This window comes from Somniosus microcephalus, chromosome 2 (genome assembly GCF_052327205.1).
Source record: "Somniosus microcephalus isolate GS21.2 chromosome 2, FLI_Smic_1.0, whole genome shotgun sequence".
Classification (NCBI taxonomy): domain Eukaryota; kingdom Metazoa; phylum Chordata; class Chondrichthyes; order Squaliformes; family Somniosidae; genus Somniosus; species Somniosus microcephalus.
In genome coordinates, this window is record NC_140988.1 from 273,100,886 (window position 1) to 273,125,261 (window position 24,376).

Genomic DNA, 24,376 nt, shown 5'->3' on the forward strand with positions numbered 1-24,376 from the left:
GAGCATCGCAGGGGAGGCTTGGCTTTCCAGTCACGGTGGTCCAGCGAAACGGGCTGGCAACAGGTACTGCGCAGACCCTTCCCGGACAGCGGCGGCTAGAGCCGACCGAGCGGCACAGAAAAAGGCCGAGCAGCATCGACGGGGGAGAGAGAGAGGGCAGAGCGCACAGGGCGCAGCCGGTGTTCAGGACCGAGCGGCATCAACGGGGAGAGAGACGAGAGAGAGCAGAGCGCAGCCGGTGTTCAAGGGCCGAGCAGCGTCAATGGGGGAGAGAGGCGCGCAGGAAAACGCGAGGCGCTGCCATTGCCACGAGGACCGCAGAGAGCGGCATTGGCAGCAGCGCAGGAGCAGCGCACAAAACCCACAGGGCGTCGCCATTTGCCACGAGGACCGCAGAGAGCGGCGTTGGCAGCAGCGCAGGAGACGCCATTTTAAGCCGCAGCGGGGAAGAAAGGAAAGCGCGGGAGACGCCATTTTAAGCCAGTCTAACCACACCCAAAAATGCCGAAGAGTGGCAGTATCACAGCGTTCGACAATGAAGTTGAAGATTGGACGACATATGTCAAACGCATAGAAGTATACTGCAAGGCGAATGAAGTGCCAGATGACAAGAAAGCGCTGGTATTGTTGAATTCAATGGGTGCAAAAACGTATGGCTTACTACGAAACCTAGTAACCCCAGAGAAGCCAGTAGAAAAGGATTTTGAAAACATAGTGTCAATCCTACAGGACCACTTAAACCCCACACCGCTGCTGATAGCAGAAAGATTTAAGTTTCACAAAAGGAACCAGCATAAAGATGAAAGTAATGCTGAGTATTTAACGGAACTGCGCAAGCTATCGAAACACTGCCAGTTTGGAACGGGACTAGCAGTTACTTTAAGGGACAAGTTTGTGTGTGGGCTTCAAAGTGAAGGAACCCAGAAACGGCTTCTATCAGAAAAGGATCTTACGCTGGACAAGGCTTTCAGCATTGCAGTATCACACGAAGCAGCAGCACGGGGCGCTGCAGAGATACAACGGAGACCGCAAGAATATGGCACAAATGAAATGTCATACGGAACAGTGAAGTGCTATCGCTGCGGCAGAACAACACACGACCATAATGATTGCTGGTTCAAGGACAAAGTGTACAGACAGTGTGGAAAAGTAGGACGCATAGCAAGAGTCTGCAGGTCGGGAAAGAAAATCAGCAGCAAGAAATCTCCACAGGAGAAGTACAAGAAGGTACATAAGGTGACGGAGAGTAGTTCAGACGAACAGAAGAGTGATACAGACTCCGGAAGCAAGGAGCTGGGTTGTCTGAAACTACATAATGTGATCAAAACGGAGGATCACCAAACTATCTGGGTCACGCTCAAGATAGCAGGAGTCCAAGTGAAAATGGAATTGGACACAGGATCAGCCCTAACAGTCATAAACCGAAGGGACTACAAGCGGCTATTCTCACATATACCCTTGAGAGATACAAAGATTGTCTTGAAGACGTACACGGGGCAAAAAGTCTACCCCAAAGGAAAAATAAGGGTGAACGTTATATATAACGGCAAGGAAACACCAAAAATGGACCTATATGTATTGTCATATGGAGGACCACCACTACTAGGACGTGAATGGATCCGGAAGATACAGCTAGATTGGCATTCCATACAAGCACTGACTGTAGATGCCAAAAAGGATGACGACGTCACACCTGGACGACTGTCAAAAATGCTAACTGATGTACAAGAAGTGTTCCAGCAGGGACTCGGAACACTAAAAGGCATAACAGCGATGATCAAAATAGAGGAAAATGCAAGCCCAAAGTTTTTTTTAAGGCCAGACCGGTACCTTATGCGATCCGCCCAGCCGCCGAAGCAGAGCTAGAAGGTTTGGAACGTTCAGGAGTACTGTCCAAAGTAGACTGGAGCGAGTGGGCTACACCCATTGTTCCTGTAATGAAGAGGTCGTTGAGTAATACGCCTGGGGAACCAAAGAAGGTTCGCATCTGTGGGGACCTTAAGGTGACAGTGAACCCAGTCCTTCACACTGTACAATATCCGCTTCCGCGGATTGAAGATATTTTCGCCTCGCTATCTGGAGGGAAACGCTTCACTAAGATTGATCTGGCCCAGGCGTACCTGCAAATGGAGGTAGCAGAAGCCTCGAAACAGTACCTCACAATCAACACTCATAAAGGTCTCTACCAATACAACCGGCTGGTGTTCGGGGTAGCATCAGCTCCGGCTATTTGGCAAAGGGCAATGGAACAAGTCCTGCAAGGGATTCCAGGGACCCAGTGTTATTTGGACGACATCCTGGTCACGGGCGAAAATGACAGTGATCACCTCGCCAACCTGGAGCAGGTGCTCACTAGATTGAAGGAATATGGGCTCCGAGCTAATCGCCACAAATGCGAGTTTTTCCAGAAGCAGATCTCGTATTGTGGCCACGTTATTGATAAAGAGGGGTTACATAAGTCCCCTGAAAAGATTGAGGCAGTAGTCAAGGCTCCAGCATCGGAAAATGTGTCACAACTGAAGTCGTTCCTCGGGCTGGTGAGCTACTACCATAAGTTCTTGCCGAATTTGTCTACCGTACTACACCCACTGAACACCCTACTGCAAACGGGGGTACCATGGAAGTGGAGTGACGAATGTAAACGAGCTTTCCAGAAGAGCAAAGCATTGATCACATCAAAAGAGGTGTTGGCTCATTTCAACCCAGCACTACCAATTCGGTTGGCGTGTGATGCATCACCCTATGGCATTGGAGCGGTGCTGTCGCACAAATTCCCGGACGGCTCGGAGAGGCCAGTAGCCTTTGCGTCTCGGTCACTAACCTCAGCCGAGCGTAACTACGCCCAGATTGACAGGGAGGCCCTCAGCCTAGTGTGGGGAGTGAAAAAGTTCAATCACTATCTGCACGGGCAGAAGTTCACCTTGCTGACTGACCACCAACCACTTGTCTCCATCTTTAATCCAAAGAAGGGCGTTCCGGTGATGACTGCGCAACGGCTACAAAGATGGTCCCTTTTTCTAGGGGCGCACCAATATGAAATCGAGTATAAGGGCACGAAACAGCATGGAAACGCTGATGGGCTATCACGCCTGCCACTGCCTACTGCGGAGGAAGCACCAGCAGTGGATCCTGTCGAAATATTTCATTCGACTATAATTGAATGCTTGCCAGTAACTAATGCTGGTATAGAGAAGGAGACTCGAAATGACCCGACACTGTCTCGGGTATATGATTTGACGGTGAAGGGCTGGCCAGCACATGGCGACTCACTGTTGCCAGCATTCTCATCCAGAAGAGAACAGCTGTCAGTATGCCAGGGGACCTTGATGTGTGGATCCCGAGTGGTAATTCCACCCAAGTTAAGGGAGAGTGTACTCAATGAGCTTCACGAAGGTCATCTGGGAGGGGTGAAAATGAAAAGCCTTGCTAGGGCTTATGTGTGGTGGCCGGGGATCGATCAGCAAATCGAGGACCTGACAAAGAGCTGCTCAGGATGCCAGAAGGTCCAAAATGCACCACCACATGCCCCTCTACACCCATGGGAGTGGCCCTCATCTCCATGGCAACGGGTGCATATTGATTTTGCTGGTCCATTCATGGACTCAATGTTTTTAATAGCCGTGGATGCGCACTCGAAATGGCCTGAGGTGATGAAAATGTCCTCCACCACCACGGAGAAAACTATTGCAGTCCTACGGACCATTTTTGCCAGGAACGGCTTGCCAGAGCAGATTTGCTCTGATAACGGACCACAGTTTGTGTCCGAAGAGTTTCGAAGATTTATGAAAAGGAATGGGGTAAGGCATTACACATCCGCCCCGTATCATCCAGCCACAAATGGATTGGCTGAGAGGTTCGTACAAACCTTTAAAAAAGCAGTAAAGGCCATGTGCGATGACGACATTCCACTGCAGCATAAGGTGGACAATTTCCTGTTAGCCTACAGAAATGCGACACTTGCAGTCACCAACCAGGCCCCGGCCATGATGTTCTTTAACTGAAGGTTGAGATCTCGTCTGGATTTGCTCAGACCAAATGTACAAAGAGATGTTGAGAGTAAGCAATTCCAGCACATCAATGAGAAGCCGACAAGGAGCTTCAATGTAGGGCAACCAGTCTTGGCCCGCGACTACCGAACAGAGAAATGGCAACCAGGAACGATATGCACACGGCAGGGGCCACTAATGTACACAGTGGATGTTGGGGAGAACATTGTGAGATGCCATGCTGACCAGATCCTAGAGTCACAGGAACGAGTCAACCCCATGTCTCGGCCATACGTACCTGGTGAGGAACCCGACGTACAGGTCGCATCTACCTCAGAAACAATAGCGTTGGAAGCTGATGAATCAACTGACGACAGAGTGTTAGAATCGCCTCCGCACCAAGAGCGAGACACTCGGGAAAGGCGTTATCCAGAAAGAATCAGGAAGCCTCCCCAAAGACTGAATTTATAAATAGACTATTTTCAGTTAATGTTGCATGTTAAAAGTGTTAATTGTAATTAGTTGATATTTAATTGTTAAATGAGTGTTATGGTACTGTTAATCTAAAAGGGAAGGAATTGTAATGTATGTACCTTTAAGGGGGAGAACTTTTTACAGCTCCTGTATCCTGTAGTACCGGCAGTGACCACACCTGTATATAAACCCTGAGTAGTGATCTGTACAGTCAGTTGCAGTTTGAACCCTCATTCAGTAAACACCTGTTGATCGTTCCCTGCAGTCTTTGTCTGATTATTGAAGGACACAACATTAAGATACACGGATCTAACAGTTAGTTTCTCAGAACAGCTCCACATAGGTCGTGAATGCAAAGGTGGTTAATATGTTAATTGGTCTCTGAAGAGAATAACTATCAAACAATAAGCAATTTGGTGGTTTATCTCTTAAAAAAAAATCAACACTTTGCACCAGTTGTATTAGGAGGGTTTTCATCTCTGACTGCGAGCCAGGAGGATTAAATTGAACACTGACAACAACTTGCATTTATATAGAGCCTTTAACATAGTAAAATGTCCCAACGTGCTTCATAGGAGCGTTATCAAACAGAATTTGACACCGGGCCACATAAGGAGATATTAGGGCTTCTGCAGATAGGTTTAAAGGAGGAAAGAGAGGCAGAGAGGTTTAGGGAGGGAATTCCAGAGCTTAGAGCCTTGGCAGCTAAAGGCACGCCCGTTGAACGATTTAAAATCGGTGATGCGCAAGAGACCCCAAGGAAGCCAATCTCATTTTTGGAAACAGAGCAGCACAGTAAGCAAACAGCTGTGAAGGGGGAGTGATTTCTGCCCTGGGTCTGGAAGACAGCGCAGGGAGGTTATTCTGTTTAAATTAAGTATGATGACCTACCAGAGTGGGAATAGGGTTGCGTGTTCTCGTATCATTCTGCAAATGTATGTTGTACCAATTGAACTCAGCGCTTCTGATCATACCTGTTGTTCTCTGTTTTACCTTACTGTGAAGTAATGCAGCTTATGATTTAAGCCAAAATGCACCTCCTCTAGTGTGAACTTGGTCCGTCTTCGGGGAGATTAAAGAAGTACTTGAGCATAAGGCAGAGAGAACTGGTCCATATCACAATCAAATCAACTTTTATTGTCATTGTTAGTGCACAAGTGCAGTACAACGAAATGTAGGCTTGCGGCTCCCGAGAGTGTACATTTGGATTAAGACATTTAAACATTCAACATACATTTGGCTTGTAGTATATTAACATAAACATAACCATAATAAAGTGCATTGGCAGATGTGCAGGCTTTAGAGTTTATTTGTGGAGTTCAGTAGGATGACAGCCCTGGGAAAGAAGCTGTTCCTGAATCTGGTCGTACGGGTGCGAATGCATCTGTAGCGTCTCCCAGATGGCAGGAGGGCGAACAGACTGTGGCTGGGGTGGGTAGGGTCTTTGATGATGGACCGTGACCTCCATAGACAGCGTTTCTGGTATATGTGCTCTATGGTCGGTAGCCGGGTGCCGGTAATGCGTTGGGCAGTTTTGACTACCCGCTGCAGGGCTTTCCGGTCATAGTAGCTACAGCTGCCATACCATACTGTGATACAGTTTGTCAGGATGCTCTCTATAGTGCAGCGGTAAAAGTTAGAGAGGATCAGGGGTGACCGGTTACATCCCTTCAGCCTCCTTAGGAAATATAGGCGCTGCTGGGCCTTCTTCACCAGAGAGGAGGTGTTGAGGGACCAGGAGAGGTCTTCCGTGATGTGGACTCCGAGGAACTTAAAGCTGTCCACCCTTTCCACCACAGCCCCATTGATGTGGATGGGGGTGTGACTTCAGCCTTTGGACTTCCTGAAGTCCACAATGATTTCTTTGGTTTTCTTGATGTTAAGGGCCAGGTTGTTATCGGCGCACCACTTCACGAGATGCTGGACCTCCTCCCTGTAGGCTGACTCATCGTTGTTGGTGATCTGGCCTACTACCGTGGTGTCATCCGCAAACTTGATGATGGTGTTGGAACCATTAACGGCCACACAGTCATGGGTGAAGAGGGAGTAGAGGAGGGGGCTCAGCACACATCCTTGTGGGGCCCCCGTGTTCAGGGTCAGGGGGGGGGGGAGGTGTGGTTACCTAATTTGACAGACTGGGGTCTGTTTGTTAGGAAGTCCAGGGTCCAGTTGCAGAGGGAAGTGTTCAGGCCAAGAGTTTGGAGTTTGGTGGCCAGCTTGTTGGGGACGATAGTGTTGAATGCTGAGCTGTAGTCTATGAACAGCATTCTGATGTAGGTCTCCTTACCATCTAGGTGATTCAGTGCCGAGTGTAGAGCAGTTGTGATTGCATCCTCCGTTGATCTGTTTGCACGATAGGCAAACTGGTGTTGGTCAAGAGAGGCAGGAACACTGGCTTTGATGTGGGCTAAGACCAGTCTCTCGAAACACTTCATTATGATGGGTGTGAGTGCGACAGGTCGATAGTCGTTCAGGCACGTCACAGCCGTTTGTTTTGGCACAGGAATAATGGTAGCGGTCTTGAAGCATGTAGGGACTACTGCCTGGGCCAATGACAGATTGAAGATGGCGGTGAAGACATCAGCCAGCTGATCAGCACATTCCTTGAGTACCCGTCCAGGGATGCTATCCGGTCCAGCAGCCTTTCGTGTGTTCACTCCACGTAGAACACCCATCACAAGGGAGACTCATTGTTACACTCCTGGGTTCTGCTGTCCTACAAGTAGATATATGGCAATGTGAGCCAAATCACACAAAATTAAGGCCCTCAGACTGCTTACAGGAGTGGATGATGCAACTGAACACAAGATGTTGTCTATGGCAGAATTTGTAGTACCTCTATTTACCACATCAAAACCCATCATAATTTTGAGCACTTCTAAGCAGTATCTGTAATAAAAATTACAGTAGTGATGTGATAGACTGGAATATAGTTGCATCTCCAAGACAAATAATTTAAGTGTACTAAAGGAGTCTGCAAATGTAGATCATGTTAAAAAATTAAACTACATCAGTGATGAACTCTGGATAACTACCTATTAATAGTAACAACTACCCATAGACTAACTTTCCTCTTTGGGGGTTTGCCAAACAGCAAGCGGGACTGTAAAATACTTCAGGAGGACATAGACATGTTAGCAGAATGGGGCGAAAGGTGACTAATGCAATGGAATGTAATGTGCTGAAGTGTACGGTAATGCACTTTGGGCAAAAAAACAAGGAATGGGATTATACATACAGTGGGAAGACACAGCAGATTGTGGATGAACAGAGACAGGTCTTGGGGTTCAAACACTGGCCTAGAAATTGGATCACGCTGAAAGAGGTAGGTGACAGGACCACTGGAAATTGGTACACCGGCCTCATTTGCTTATAACTGGCAAGCTGCAGGCACCAGCTGCGGCCTTTGAGGCTGCTCGCCAGTCCCAAGATGAACCAAGATCGGTCGGCTCATTCACAAGCCAAGGTTCTAAGGAGAGTCTGGGGAGGGCAAAGCAACAGGGCGGTTGGCGAGCAGTGGCTGGCAGTGGCCCGTGGATTTAATACGGAGCTAGGAGGAGCACTACTCCAAGACTCCACGATAAGGTAACTACCTTTAAGGACCGCTGGTTTGGTTTCCTGAAAAAAAGTGACCACAGCATGCATGGTATAAGCGGCCAGGTCATGAACAATACAGTTTTGCAAGTGTGGCCTCATACAAGCATTAGGTGCCTTATTTCCATATGCAGTGGGCCTAATGCCTGTTTCAGGCATGTGCCCTGGATGCCTATGGAAGCGCCTTTACCAATATGGCTGGTGACACATTTCTGGAGCCACAATGGACTCTTAGGTTTCTTTAAGCAGGCAGAGCGTGATCCAATGTCTGACAGGCCATAATTCCCTAAAAGTGCAGATGGATAAAACCTTTTTTAAAGCCTAAAGCATTTGGGGTTTTATAATTTGGGACATAAAGTACTAGAGCGAAAAAGTAATTAATTTGTACAAAGCAATTGTTAGGCCACAGCTAGAGTACTGTATGCAGTTTCAGATGTCCCATTTTAGAAAGGGCATTAAAGCCATAGAAGAGTGTTATAGCTTAGTTTAATCAGGATGATCGCGGTGGAACACTATAGATATGATGAGCAATGGCTAAGAAGATATTTAATAGGGTTTTTAAAAATTAAGAAGGACTTTGATAGTGAAGAGGAAGATAAAAAGCTATGGAGGCGGAGTAGAGAGGTGGGATTAGTTTTGGATTGCCCTAGCAAAAAGCTGACGGACATGATGAGATGAACGGCCTCCTTCTGTGCAGTAAACTTCCACGGTTCTATTTCCGCTTAAACTTCTTTTTTCTAATGAAAAGAGCCCGTGTTTCTCTGGTGTCTTTCTAGAACTACATCATCTTAATGACATCTTTGCTAAAGTATGGTGCCCAAAACTGGACACTATTCCAACTGTGGCCTAACCAATGATTTGTATCGATTTTAGCATTACATCTTTCTTTTGTGTTTTATGCCCTATTTATTGGAACCAAATTGTTTTTTTTTACAGCTTTATCAACATGTCCCATGTTTAAAGATATTTATCTGAAAGCTTCTCTGCTCTTCTACTTTTAAAAGTTGATAAGTTATCGTATATGTCCTCCTGTTCCTCCCAGAATGTTCTAATTTTCCTGCATTAAATTTCATTTAAAATCTATCTGCCTAACATACTAACCTGTCTGTTTAGTTCTCAAGTCACTTACAATTTTCTTTGCAGTTAACCATCCTCCCTACTTGTATACTGCATGTAAGAGTTTTTACAGTAACTAATACTCGGAAATTATGGGGAGAGGGGAAAAGAAACAGTTCCATATCAAACTTTGTCACTGGTTCATATCTAAAATCATGTTATCTGATGTGTGTGTGGTAATTACATGTTATAAGAACATAAGAAGTAAAAGCAGGAGTAGGCCATACGGCCCCTCGAGCCTGCTCCACCATTCAATAAAATCATTGCTCATCATCGACCTCAACTCCACTTTCCCGCCCGATCTCCATATCACTTGATTCCCCTAGTGTCCAAAAATCTATCGATCTCAGCCTTGAATATACTCAAAGACTCGGGGCGGGGGGGGGGGGGTGGAATTGAGTCACGCCCCCCTTTGGGGCGCCAACTTCGCCGGGGCGCTACTTTTAACGCCCCGGAAAAAGTAACGACCTGGTGGCCGAAATTGAGTGGTAGTGCCCCAAGAGGGAAGCAGCGCCACGCACCGCGGTACTGCAGGCCTTCCTCCCTTCCTCAAAGGGGAGGGGCCTTGTGCAGTGCAACCCGGGGCCACCGGGGATCGGAGTGCCGGCAAAAGAGCCCGGCACTCAAGAGAAGTGCCGGGCTGATGGAGCGCAGCCGGCACTCCGTGGGGAGGTGGGGGGCGGGTCAGGAGGCCGGGGCGGCAACGAAGGCAGGTGCTGGCAGGCAGCCAGCAACAAAAATGGCCGCCCGGCACCTTGCCTTTAAATAGTGCCGTCCCGGCCGCACGTTGGTCCCCCTGACCCCGTCGGACATAGCGTCCGGTGGTACCGAAGATTGCGGCCAGGGCGCTGCGCACAGTGATGAAGTCATCGCCGGCGGCACAGCGCCGCGGGACGCTAACAGTTAACGCGGACACTAACTTCCCGCTGAATTTCACAGGAGGCGGTGGCAGCGCCGCACTCGGGCGCTCGTTGCTTTGCGCCCCGTTAACGACCTCTTGGGGCACTAACAGGAAGCGCAAAGCAACCGAATTTTTCCCCCTCAGCATTCACAGCCCTCTACGTCAGAGAATTCCAAAGATTCACAACCCCCTGAGTGAAGAAATTCCTCCTCATCTCAGTCTTAAATGGCCTACCCCTTATCCTGAGACTATGCCCCCTAGTTCTAGACACTCCAGCCAGGGGAAACAGCCTCTCAGCATCCACCCTGTCAATCCCATTCAGAATCTTGTATGTTTCAATGCGATCATCTCTCATTCTTCTAAACTCCAGAGAGTATAGGCCCATTCTACACAATCTCTCATCATAGGACAGCCCTCTCATCCCAGGAATCAATCTCGTGAGCCTTCGTTGCACCGCCTCCAAGGCAAGTATATCCTTCCTTAGATAAGGAGACCAGAACTGTGCACAGTACACCAGGTGTGGTCTCACCAAGGCCCTGTACAATTGCAGGAAGACCTCCTTACTCTTATACTCCAACCCCCTTGCAATAAAGGCCAACATGCCATTTGCCTTCCTTATTGCTTGCTGTATCTGCATGCTATCTTTCTGTGTTTCTTGCACGAGGACACCCAAATCTCTCTCAACACCAACATTTGACAGTTCCTCACCATTTAAAAAATATTGTTTTTCTATTCTTCCTACCAAAGTGAATAACCTCACATTTCCCTACATTATACTCCATCTGCCACCGTACTGCCCACTCACTTAGTCTATCTATATCCCTTTGCAGACTCTTTGGCCTAGAAATTCGGTTGTTTGCGCCAGCGGTTAGCGCCTAAAGAGACCGAGAATTGGGGCGTTACCCAATGTTGGGGCGGGCGCAATGAAGATAGCGATAACTCCCATATTGACTATACATTTAACGCCTGCGCTAAGTGTTTGTGCGCGCCCGCGAGCGCAAGCAGATCATGACATCATTTCAGTGTGCAACGCCTTTTCGGGGCGCCTGAGCGGATATTGGGTGGCGCCCGGAGCCTTTATGCCTAGCGCTATTAGTGACAGTTCGAAGGAGCGTTAGCAGGCCCTTCTCGGAGTCGGCGGGCGCTATTTAAAGGGGACAGCTCTAGTATAGAAGCTTCAGCCTCTTGGCCTGTTCATTGCGATCGTTGGTGGAGAGAGTTGGTGAGCTACTGTGGAGCAGAGTTTTTGGAATTTAGCATTACAGTACATGGGACCTTCAAACCTGTCCGGAGCAGTTGGAGCACTAGACCTAACGGCCTTTTGACCAACTGGCATCGGAATGGGAGATGCTTTGGAGGGCGACCGCCTCATGGCCGAACACTAGGGGCAGACAGACGGCGGGAGAGAGGGCCAGGATTGGCCAGAAGGAGGAGGGGCAATGGAGGTCGGCCAATCTGAAGGTATGCTGCGAGGGTCTTTAGGCAGCAGGTGTCATACCTTGACATGTCGGAGGAGCAGTGTGTGCGAAGGCTCCGAATCGGGAGGGACGTTGTTACTGAGCTGTGCCACCTGCTTGCTGAGGATCTGCAGCCGCGTCTACGGTGCAGGACCTCTCTGTCGGTGGCCGTTAAACTGACTGTTGCCCTCAATTTTTATGGCAACGGATCCTTTCAGTCAGCCATTGGGGACATTGCGAATATCTCAGGTTGCAGTCCACTGTTGCATCCGGCAAGTTACAGCTGCCCTTTATAGGCGAAGGCGTCAATTCATCACCTTCCCTCTGACCCTGGAGAAGCAGACGGAGCGCGCGCAGGGCTTCGCTGCTATTGCGGACTTCCCCATGGTGCAGGGGGTGATTGACTGTACACACGTGGCTTTGAGGGCGCCATTCCAGAATCCTGAGGACTTCCGCAGCCGCAAGGGCTTCCACTCCCTCAACGTGCAGCTGGTCTGTGACCACCGCCAAATCATCATGGCAGTCAACGCCCAATTCCCAGGGAGCAGCCACGATGCCTTTATCCTGCGGTTGACCTCAGTTTGTTACCTTTTTGAGGGGCCGGCTCGACCACGAGGCTGGCTTATTGGGGACAAGGGCTATCCACTCCGTGTGTCCGCCACCCCAGCAGAAGAGCTGTTCAACAGCAGCCACCAGGTGACCAGGAACATTGTAGAGCACACTATTGGTGTGCTCAAAAAGCGTTTCCGATGTCTTGACCATTCGGGGGGAGCCCTGCAGTACTAGCCGGAGCAAGTGGGTCACATCGTCGTCGTCTGCTGCATGCTCCACAACTTGGCGATTCGACGCACCCAGCCAATTCCAGCTGTCCCTCAACGACCAGCAGAGCAGGCGGTCGAGGAGGAGGAGGAGGAGGAAGAGCAGGCGGAGGAGGAGGAGGAGGAAGAGCATGCGGACGAGGAGGAGGAGGAGGAACATGGAAGGGCTCCTGAAAGTGGAAGGGCCATCTGTCAGAGGCTCATGAGGACTCGTTTCGAGGCCCCTCTGGCGGAATGATGAGTGTCTTTACTCCTGCGCACTTTGGATGTTTGAAAGCCTCTGAAGGCCAGCATCACTGTAATTAGTCACGTGCACCATAGCACATTAAAACTTCTCTTTATTGCCACAAAAGTCTTTCATTACAGCAAAACAACGTCATGTCAACAGAAACCATAACTAACAAAATAACAGTTAACTCTTCGGCAAAGCCGCAAAACTAAACAAACTATTTCCAACAATTACAACAGGTGAGGGTGTCCTTGAATTTGGCCAAGGAAACGTCTCAGCACCTCCCTCTACTGCTGGCCCCTTGATGGAGAACGATTTCTCTTTTGCAGACGGCCCCTTCCCTCCCTGCTGCTCCTACATAATTGAACCCCAGTGGCGGGGTGAAGGCTGGGGGACGCCTGCTGACTGTGTGGAAGCGCAGAAGCCCCTGAGGGATGGCCTGGCCGACCTCTGGGCTTGGAGGGTGCGGACGCAGGATGCTTGATCTGAGCATGGCTGGAAGCAGTGTGGCCTGCAGGTGGTGGCAGCTGCACTGCAGACGTACCAGCGCTGGCATGTGCAATGGTCACCTGGCGAGAGAGGACACCTGCACCATGGTCGGACGACACACTGGCTCTCTGAGGGGACCGGCTTGGCTCATCCGCCACAATCGCATGCTCCACTGATTCCTGGCCTTGTATGGGACTGGAAGGGCCCGGGGTGATCCTAGCTGATGCAGATAGGGTGGCTGCAGTGAGAGTTCGCGTTGCCTCAATCTGGGTGTGGACGAGGCCGGCAAGTGACTGCGTGGCAGCAGTGAGGACCTGTGAGCCAGGTGCCAGTGCTTCGGAGAAGCCCTGGACAGTTCTTTCCATTGCTTCGGACAAGGCCGGTGCCGACCGCTCCACTGCCTCGGACAAGCCCTGGACAGACCTTTCCAGGGATTGTCCGAAGCCCTGAACAGTCCTTTCCATAGCGGCCTCGAAGCCCTGGACAGTCCTCTCCAATGTTGCCCTGAAGCCCTCGAGAGTCCTGTCCATTGTTGCCCCGAAGCCCTGGAGAATCCTCTCCATTGTTGCCCCGAAGTCCAACACACTCTTTGCCAGTGTATCTATTGACTGAGGCATCCTCCCCACTGCAGCCATCAGCTCAGTGTGCCTGAGCCGGGCCTGGGTGCTCATTTCAGCCAGGCGACGCACCTCCTCTGCACTCTGCGCAGCAGTCATCACTACCTGCCTTGCCCTCCGGGGAGACGGTGGCCGAACTTGCCTACCCCCCTTGTGTTGCTGCATGCCGCTTGTTCCGGCAACTGGCTGATCCTCAGAGCACCCCCCCCTCCCCTCCAGGGAACTACTATCCCCAGTCTGTAGATATGTGTGCTCCCCTGAGATTGGAACGGATGGTCCGGCTTCCTCCTCATCCTCGCCTCCGGAGGCACTGGCACTGGCAGCTTCAGGGCGTTGAGCCCGAGTTGGTGATGCATCATCTTAAAGCAGGGAGGTGGAAGAGTGGCTTTAGCAAAAGGACAGGTTGGCGGAAAGGCATGCCAGATTGCGGCAAGGCTCTGACATGGCTGCACACTGAGGAAGCGTGCTGGCGGGGGGACCAAGTGGAAGGAAACAGCTGAAAAAGGAAAGAGCCTTACCCTCGCTGTCAGAAATGGGGTCAGCAGCTGCAGTGGTAACAGGACCAGACAGACGTCCTCCAAGAATCTGGTGCACTCTCTCCTCGAGATCCGTCAGAGTGACGACTTGTGGAGGCCCGCCACCGGTTCGAGTCTGGTCCTTTCACCTCGCCGCCAGCTCGGACTGCAGGGGAAAGAAGGGGAAGTTCTGTAACATGATGCCTTGAGAGATCATCTCATGCCCCCCATGGTGCAAGAGCCCTTACATGAGGCCTTGAGAGATCATCGCATGCCCCCCATGGTGCAAGAGCCCTTACATGTGGCCTTGAGTGAAATGTCCATGTGTGTGCCCAGAAAGGGCCATGGGTGCTTGCTGACAGATGGCCATTGGGGCATCATGGCAACAGGGTGCTCGAAGTCAGGTGCAGATGGAGGGAATCAGAAGTTTGCATAACCAACACTCACCCTAACGACCCGAGTGAGGTCGTTGAATTTCTTCCTGCACTGAACAGGGGTCCTGGTCGCCATGCTGCTGGAGTTGACCCTCAGAGAAACCTCCCTCCAAGATCGCCGGTAAGCCTTTTGATTCGGCCTCTTGCCATTGTCAGGATACAGAACATCTCGACGGCGCTCAACTGCAGACACCAAATGGTCCAGAGCCTCAGTGCTGAAGCGCTCTGCTCTCTGTCTCACCTTCTCCATCCTGAACAAGTTTCTTGCGCCAGAGAAGGGCGAGCGCCGATTCTGAGGCCTACAGGGCATTGAGTGTGGCAGCTCAGGCTGACTGACCCACCCCTTTAAGAGCCGGCCGGCGCCTGGAAGTCTCGTGGTTTCCGGTAATTGAGATCACCTGCGCTGCGCCCGTCCGCGCCGATATTGGGTAGCACCTGAACTTTTGCGCCTTAGGAGCCCCGTGCAACGTCTGAGTTCGCGCCTCAATCCCCTTTGGGGGTGATGCAACCCAATATCTCGCCAGGCAGCGATAAGCTTCGTCTGGCTATAAACTTTGCGCAGCGCCAGTTCTAACGCCTCAAGCGGGGCTATACCCAATTTCTAGGCCTTTGTGTTCTTCTCACAGCTTACTGTCCCACCTAGCTTTGTATCATCAGCAAACTTGGATACATTACACTCGGTCTCTTCATCTAGGTCATTAATATAGATTGTAAATAGCAGAGACCCCAACACTGATCCTTGCGGCACCCCACTAGTTACAGCCTGCCAACCTGAAAAAGATCCGTTTATCCCTACTCTCTGTTTTCTGTCCGTTAACCAATCCTCTATCCATGCTACTATATTACCCCCAACCCCATGAGCCCTTGTTGCAGTATACATTTTTAATATGTGTACTTTTATAGGAGTTTAGATGTTCATAATGATTGCAAAGGAAATATGCCTGGTGAGGGGACAAGCTCCACACTTCACTAAATTTAATTGTAAGTATATATAATTCTCTTTTGGGCCGGTTATACTTCAGGTACCAGTCTCCTCTCGATACCTTTATAGCTGGATATGGAGCTGGCAGATTCAAATAGCATCTGTAGCAATCCAAATAGTCATTCTTACTTAGCAACAATGGAGATCCAGTCACTGACTTTCAAATGCTGGTTAAATTTGTATGCAAGGAGAGAGCTGAAAGGACCATCATCTATGTGCTAATGTTAAAAAAAAAAAATCAAAATAATGTTTAAAAACATTCAGAGTAAAGTGCAACAGAGTAGTGGTACATGTGTATGTTCTTCTGATTCCTACTCTCCTCAACCATTGTTGTGGAGAGACAATGAGCAGAAATAATTCACTTCCCCACTGTCCCTCATACGTTGATGTTGTCAGAGGTTTAGGAACAAGTCCCTGTTTGTATGATAAGATCTGAGAAGGGAGAGTGGAGAAACAAATTATACATTATTCTTCTGATGGCTCGAACTTGTTTTCTTTTACTCCTACCTGTTCGTATTAAGGGAGGGGGGAAAAATCCTAGAAATTAACATGGCAGAAGAAGCCATTTGGTCCATTGTGTCTGTGTGGCAACTCTTTGCTAGAGCCATCCAAAACTAAACCCACTGGCCTGCACTCTCTCTCCATAGCCCTGTAGCTTTATCTGCTTCAAATATTTATCCAACTTTTTCCCTTAAAAGTCGCAATGGTTTCTTCCTGAAAATCTATGGAAAGGAAAGCATGAGCAATAATGACTAGCCAATTAACGGGTATTGGTGTGGCCTGTTTTCCCTTTCACAATGAGTGCAAAATGTCTATAAAGAGTGCATGTGTGTGAGATAGAGAAAAATTAATCTGTACAGTTTGGTTTCCTTTTGACATGCGTTTGTTTGGGTCAGCACTAGCCCCTGTTTTCATTGCTGAATCAAAATTAATTATGCTAACTAGTTCGCTTTCAGAATAAATATGGTCAGATTACTTGAGTATATTTAAAGGATTGTTTAATGTTTGTTAATCTCTCTTGCTAAGCTAGCCTTAATTTCCGATCAACCTCTCTGCCTCTTCCTTCTCCATGTTCCAACATATCCCATGTTCCAACACTGCATGTGAAATATTAGGTACAATCATTATCTGCGCACGACTGTGTGTGGTAAGATTTCAAAATTGGGAAATTACGAAATTCATGAAAAAAAACAAGCAGGGTGATGCTCCCTCCATGGCGATATAACAAAGTGTTACTAAATTAGCAATTTTCAATGCATGGGGCCTATTGCAGAAGTGGGAGATAGGTTAATAAGGCATACCAGCATCAACTAGGTGCAACTGTTGTACTTAATTATTCCAAAAAAATAGTCTAGTTGTTTCTTACTTTCTTTCAGACCATTGTTCCTATTTGTGCATGCAACTTGTGGAATTTGGAAACTAACGATACCGAACAGACTTTTTTGAATGACAAGTGCATGCAGAAGCTCTGCATATTTACGAGCATCCACTTGGCCAGAATGTAACAGCCAAACTGCAGATTAGGAGTTCCTTTACATTTGAAATAGGATTTATTGCATTCATGTTTTATGGATATTTTCTTCCGGAATGTTATTTATGTAGACGTTCTCTAAATTCACCCCAATCATTTTCTACCTATACTAATTGCAGAATTACTCAACAGTTCATGTTCCAGTATTTATTTGTCAATGAAGTATTGTTATATTGTCTTTATAAATATAGAGAGCAGGCACAAGATTATTGTGTAAGTTGGGTCAGTACTTCCAAAAACTGTTTCTTTTCTTTAGCACTTGTATCTGTTATACCTAATTAGTAGTTTGGAATTTTCCCTTGCTCTAGACATAATCTTTGAAGCTATAATTTGAGATAACTTTATTTGTGTCATGCATGTCAATTTATCTAGGGTGCTGTCGTGGAACATCACTTAAAAATGGGTGCCATGTGGTGTGATGGGCAGCTTGTTAAAAGCTAATTGACTCTGATCTCTGTTAATTAGTACAAGTAAATGTTATAATGAGGCTTTCAAGAGATCATCTGTAATAGATGAAAGCAGGGGTTTTACTCAGTGTCAAGGCCTTGCTGGTAATTATCGAGTCTAGTGACCCAAGAGCAGGAAGGTCTACCAGTAAGGTGGCCCACTAATAGGGGCTTTGTCCACTTTGTGTTGTAGCCTATTTAAATTAACACTTTGTGATACAGACATAAGACAGCTCGATTCCAGTTAACATCTGCAAACAAACCTATGTAATGTGATTTCTTTGTCTTTTAAATATATATTTTGTTTGGAATGCATGTGAATTTGACATGTAGAAAGCAGGTTCATTGAACATTATCATGCATGCAGAGCTGAGGACAGCAAACATTGTTTTGGAAAGGATGATCAAATTAAATTTCTGTAGTGAGGAATGCTAAAAGGCTGCATTAAATATTGACAATGTGTTTTCAAACATTTAACTTGTTATAACCAGGTGTGTGCTATAGTTACAGTCCTAAAATGTAGAATGTAACTTAGAAATATTGGGAGTCATTGTTCAGACACCTTATAACTGAGGGCCAAACAATGGAGTAGGGTGTATTTGGGAGCAGACCGAGGTTTTTAGTCTGGACTTGAATGACAGTAGGTCAGCCTTTGTCTGGAATGCACACGATCAAGACACAATGTGTGCTGCCTGTGACTGGTGATTTGGAAATGAAAATTTCTGTTCCATTGTTGCTCATGCTTAATACTGAATGGCTTAATTGGCAGAAAATAGACTCCAAAAATTAATCTTGGAGATTTAAAGTTAAAATCTCCAACAACATTTAGTTCTATCTTTTTTCTCTGTAAGCACTACGAGCGTTTCTAGCTTTGCCACAGCAACATTTATCAAATGTTCAAGATTTATTTTTTAAAAAGTCATAATATACACCATGTAAACAGTTTAAATGAAAGTGGTATTCATAAATTTGTAACATTTAATTTTATGTTCCTATTTATTTCTAAATAGTCTTAACGGTTATATTTAATCAAACTATAGTAAGAGAGATGAAAATCTTAATGCAGGTCAGTCTTTGAGTTTATATTTATGATTCCTTCATCACTTACGTTGAATAATAGCAAAAACCTCAAGGGGTTTTAATGTATCACATGCATTGAAATAATTCCTGTTGATAAATTTAATATAAATAGTTAAGGATTCTTAACAAATGCATGAGGGATTATGAAATTTGCACCTTTCCCATTCTACTCCAGTACAGTCTTTTTGAATTTCCAATAACCATCAGGATCAATCATTAGTCATCTGTCCTTGTTCCGGGAGGGTCCCTTTTTACGTCACTTAAAATACCAAAAGAAAAACAGTCCTGCATTGCTGATGGAAAATGAGCCTTTTCTCAAATTTGACAACATATAAAACACATTACCTGTGCGTACAGAGTGCTAGACATTGCCTTAGGCTGCAAGGAATTACACTGTCATCAGAGGATATGCTAACCAATTATGCATTTGATTTCCTTTTGTCACATTTTTGAAGTTGATCCAGAACCAAAAGAAAAATAATCTACTGAGAAAACATACCTGCATATGGAAAGATCTATGGAACTGTCTGGACCTACACCCCGTTATGCTAAGGGGCAGTTTAAGTTGTCTGCCACGATTGAGTTAGGAAAGATTAAAAGCTATAAATTAGTTTATAGAAGTAAACCAGCCACAGGCATCTTTGGAGTTTGTGTTAAGACCTGTACAGTATCAGCAATATGTGTGCAATACTGGCATTTTGATATTAAATGCTAGAAATGCAAAAATAAACTTGACTAAATTCTTAGCTGAATAGGAATGTATTTCTGTTCATACATATTTGTCACGAGTTACAGTCTGCTATGTTGTATATAAGAGAAGAGAAGAGATTCTTATGATGCGCCTTGCTTATGCATCTATCTCCCTTAACTTTTAAGAAACTTGACATTTGCCAAACAGATAAATACATGCAAAAGGAAGATGGCTGTTGTGACTGTGAACAAATTTTTGCTGAAGTATGATTGTGTGATTATTTATTTTTAGGAGGATTGCAATTGGAGAGAAAAGTTTTGCATAATATAATTGAATGATAAAAGGGGAAATCAATTGACATTTTACTGTGGGAAGAATAGCTACTTATTCAATGAGGAAGAGGAAAATTATCACATTTGGTACACAGATTTGACTGTTACAATGTAGAAACAAGAAATTTTAGGCTAAAGATATAATTCCTTGAATACATAACTCTACAGTGTTGAATTAATGTAGAGAAGAAATACATTTAGCCACACAGTCAAGTCTCATTTAGCATTTAATATTGTCTTGACAGGAGTTGTGGGATTTGCATGCTCATTGTGCCAAATCTACATTTTTTTGAAGCACCAAATGTTCCAAATGCTGCCAGAACTCTGACTTGCCTTGGATAAATCTTGCACCCTGGTCTGCAAACTGAACCAATTTGGAGCCCTGCAGGCTCCACTCTCTGCACACATATTTTTAAGTTGGTTCTGTCCAGACTGCTCCTATTACCAGCTCACATTCCTATGTGCCATTTACCAATCTTGGCCACCATGTGGGGATTAGCTGACGAAATCTTGCACAAGTGAAAAGTGTTTTTTAAATTACACACAAACTAGTTTTACAGCTGGTGACTCTGCATACACAATGATTTTTTTTCCTTTTTGTTCCTTTAAAATGTGCTAGACTTCCTCAGCTGCTTCCTGGGCAGTGGCCAAAGTAGATCCAAGAAATCTATTGCATGGGAGAAATGGCTATCAAAAGGTAGGGGTAATTAGGAAAAACAATTGACTTTTTTTTCCATACTTAGCAGTTTGGAAAAATGTCCATAGGTGATTTTCTGAGCATGTAGGAACACGAGCATCAGGTTAATTTGCAAATTCTGACAAACCCTGCTCCTGTTTAAATTCCAAACCAGGGTATTACTGGTTGGTGGGTTAGGGTGTTGAGTGAGATGAGTCTTAGTCCAGTTAGCAGTAAGTGTGAATCTACAACATAACTTTATTCACAATTAGTACTTTAAAAGTAGAGGACGAGAAATGTGCCTGGACCTATAATCTACAATTTATTATTGAAATAGACTTTGGCGGTGAAATTAGTCTTGGGCAATGGAAAAGAAAATTGAACGGAGTGTAAAATGGGCTGCTGATGTGTTATCAACCGTTTTGTGTTACAGCCCCAAGACCAATATCACCACCATTGTGCCCTGAAAATCCAATGTAAAAACCCTGGCTACATTTTATTATTGGCATTGCAGCAATTTTAATAGCAATAGTGTCCTGATTTTCAATGCGACTGTAGTGGTGAAAGTAGATCTTTTGTCAAGTTCACAGTTTTTCCCCTCTTTTTAGCTTTAATGTTTTGGATTTACTGTTGAGCATGAAGGAAGGATGTCAACCAGCTTAAGTGAAGTAGGTCAATGAAGCTACCAACCCACCACTCAATATTGTACTTCATCTGAGGGTAGAAATCAAGCCTGTTGGATGGTTTTCTGTCCCTGCCGTGTTTATGCTGCCTTTCTTCTTCAAAATTATTTTCTTTAAATTTGGTCTTCAAAATTATTTACTATGCTTTTTGTATCCCCTGCAAATTTGGACACCATCCTTCTAACCCTATATCAAAATCATGAATTTGCATGTCATCCTTGCACATGGACCATGCTAATCTTCTGTGCCATCCCATTTTAGTATATGTGCTGCCGAAGCAAGCCTGTAGACATTACTCTCTGTCTTCATTTTGCCAGCTCTGTGAAAAGTAACCGTATTATAAGTCAAAGAGCTGCAGTTACATTATCGGTCTGAGTGGTTAACTCCCTTCTGCTTCTTGTGCAATGGTTTTGGGGAGTTTTCCCCGCAATGTGAGAAATTTTAGAACAAGAAGGAGATTGTATAAATCAACAAGTGTCCCTTTTAAATAAAGCTGCGTGTGTAATGTTTCCTGTCACTTGCAGGTTTGTACTTGGTGTTATACCAAGTGGTACTTTTACTTAGTAGGACATTGCGCAGCCCAGTGGTTAATATTTGCACAAACCTTGATTTATGTTCTTATTAGGATGCTGCTGGTGGAAAAAATGAAGAATATGACCCGTGTGGATTGTTTAAACCGCAACGATGAGATTCCAGGGGTAGAAGAAAGGTCCCTATATATAGTTATTGTTCAATATTTTTTGCATAAAATTTTGAACTTGCCAGTCTCCAGTATTTTCAAAAAAAATTGGCTGTGTATTTTGATAGTCAGGATATTGCTCAACATAGATCAAGACACAAATACAAGAAGGTAATTGTACTTGTGTTTAAGCAGCATTGGAAAAATTGAACAGGTTTAAGAATAAAATGAAAGCTTTAATGATGACGTGGAATGATGAAAAATTGATCACAGCTGTGGTGCACAATTCTAGCCTTGGGTGGTTCTTAATTATGTTGAACAGATGGGTATATTTTATAGGCAATTTGGAGTTTTTTAATTTAATTTACAACTTTACCCCTTTTTCTACCTTAAGGCTGCCGTGCATCTTCGTAGAAGTCAGGAGATTGGATGCACAAATGTTTCCATGGTTCTGATGCCAATACTGCTTTCTACTTGGTCTTCAGGAGACCTATATACCTCATGGTATGAAAGTCCGAGTTCCATTAACTCCCCACTGCTGACCTGCTCTGAGGATGTCCCGGATTTTGCAGTAGGAATAACGGTGAGCATATCAGCGCTCACCGTTATTAAGGAGTAAATTGGACGGCAACTTCCAGCATCCGCCCATGCACAGTTAAACGCAGAAAGCAGGACGTTGCTGTCCAAGGAATCCTGCTCCTTCTCGAACTTTGCTACACTGGTACCTCGCTGAGAGATTCAGCATTCAAACACATGAAGGGCGTGAAGTTGCAATACTTGACCCCTAGATACCCAATAAACATGCCGGGAAAAGTTAGGGCTATTCAAGTGAGTGAATTTTTAATTGTGTGATAAGTCATAATTACTATCAAATAACCTCTTGAAAGTGTGGAGTCTCATTCCTTCAGATTTTAATTATTGGAGATTTTATAACAATTAAAATAAAAACTTTTAAAAACTTTTTTTTCTTTTCTGTCTTTTAACTCTCTCTCTCAATCCCATCTTTCTTTCCCTCACTTTATTTCACTTTTTGTACATGATTTTACATTGAATTAAATATTCTAACTTACACTTCCTGGTTTAGACTCTGCGTGCCTCAGTAAGAATTCTTCAATCTGATTGGTTGAAGAGACACGGTGTTGCTTGTCGTGTTTGCACACGTCACAGATCCCCTGTAATGGGCGCTGTGCTGTATCAGACTCCTGATGAGTGTAAGTTGCCATGCAAAAGCCCACGAAAAGTCTGTGGGCAGTTGTAAGCGTAATGAACAGCAAACGCTGTTCGTTCACTGCTGACCGCAAAATCCAGGCCAGTATGTTTGAATGCCAAACATAGAAATCACTTGTACACTGCAAGGCTATTTCTTGTAGATATTAAATAAGTAATTGTTTCTTGTTGGAAACACTGCAGCAAGGTTACCATTCTAGTGCAATATATTTTTATACTTCCTTTTACAGGGAATGATAAAATGTAGTGTTACTTTATATTCAATCTGTTTGTTTCACTTTTTTACTTGTAATTTGATTTTAACTGTTTCACAGTGTAGCATAATTATGATATTTTAAGAACTTATAGTTAAAACTAGTGTCTGAACTTCACTTCAGGGAAAATGTTGTGTCCCTTGAAACGGTAACTAGGAAGCTCCTTGCCTAGCTTTCTCTTAACTGCGTCTATGCTATTTGCCTTAATCCATATTCTAGCCACTCTAAGTAAAGAAGTTTCTTTTGAATTCCTTATTCCTTAAAGTGACCATCTTATATTTATCACCCCTAGTTTTGGATTCCCCCACAAGCCGTGACTGCCGCAAGGTAAAACCTTCTTGTCGGATGACTTGCCCACCACAAGTGACTGGGTTGGAGCCGGATTTCTTGGCCAGAAGGTTGGCCTAGATGGTTGTTCAGCTACTTGTCGTTGCAGATGGCGAGCTGCAGGTGGCGGGAGATGTCCCACATCATGTTGCTCGGCGGTTCCATAATCTCAGCCTCCATGTACTCTGGGACAAAGGCCAGGTGGACTGGGAACTGAAGACCGGCCTGAGATGAAAATGTCTTAACTTTCGCCCAGGCTTTACCATCGCTGATACTTTTGTTTAACCTCGACCCGACATTTTCTCTGCTTCAGTCAACCGTAAAATGCATGTCCCACTGACCGTTTTCATTTCTCTCCTATCTTGGTGCCGGGACAATATATTTCTGTTCTCGTCTGAACAAATCGATTTCTGCTTTGAATTTGGAACACTCAAACTAAGGAGTTTATTTTAAATTGTTTTGCTAATTTCAATGCATTTTTGGTTCCATCTGAACAACACATTTGTTCTGCGCAATCCAGTTTAAAAAAAAAAGGCTGGCATTATTCTAACTTTATCACACATAATATACAATGCATAGCACCTGTAATCATTGATTTCACACATTTTAAGTAAGTGAAGAATGATTGAGCATTGCTGCCTGTGTGACAATGAGTGAATATTCTCATCCCCACCCACAAAATGTACATTGAACATTCCTGCTTAAAATAATGGGCCGCAATTTGCAGTCAGCGGCGAAGCGAAGGTGTTCGTTGCTGGCCCCAAAGTATGCTTCGCACAAGGATCTTGCGCTTCCTGTGTCAAGAACTTCGGGTTTTCTGACATTCAGTTCAAATCAA

The 24,376-nt window shown here is 45.6% G+C and overlaps 1 protein-coding gene and 2 pseudogenes across 4 annotated transcripts in view; 1 reads left to right on the forward strand and 2 right to left on the reverse strand.

The window, feature by feature from the left end:
- Positions 1-24,376, forward strand: part of LOC147123403 (ADP-ribosylation factor-like protein 15) — a 430,360-nt gene that overhangs the window by 275,944 nt on the left and 130,040 nt on the right. The gene's annotated exons all lie outside the window — the stretch shown is intronic.
- The window catches only part of LOC147123404 (uncharacterized), a 66,850-nt pseudogene that overhangs the window by 32,948 nt on the left and 9,526 nt on the right, over positions 1-24,376 (reverse strand).
- On the reverse strand, positions 21,233-21,332 carry LOC147123405 (U6 spliceosomal RNA; annotated as a pseudogene).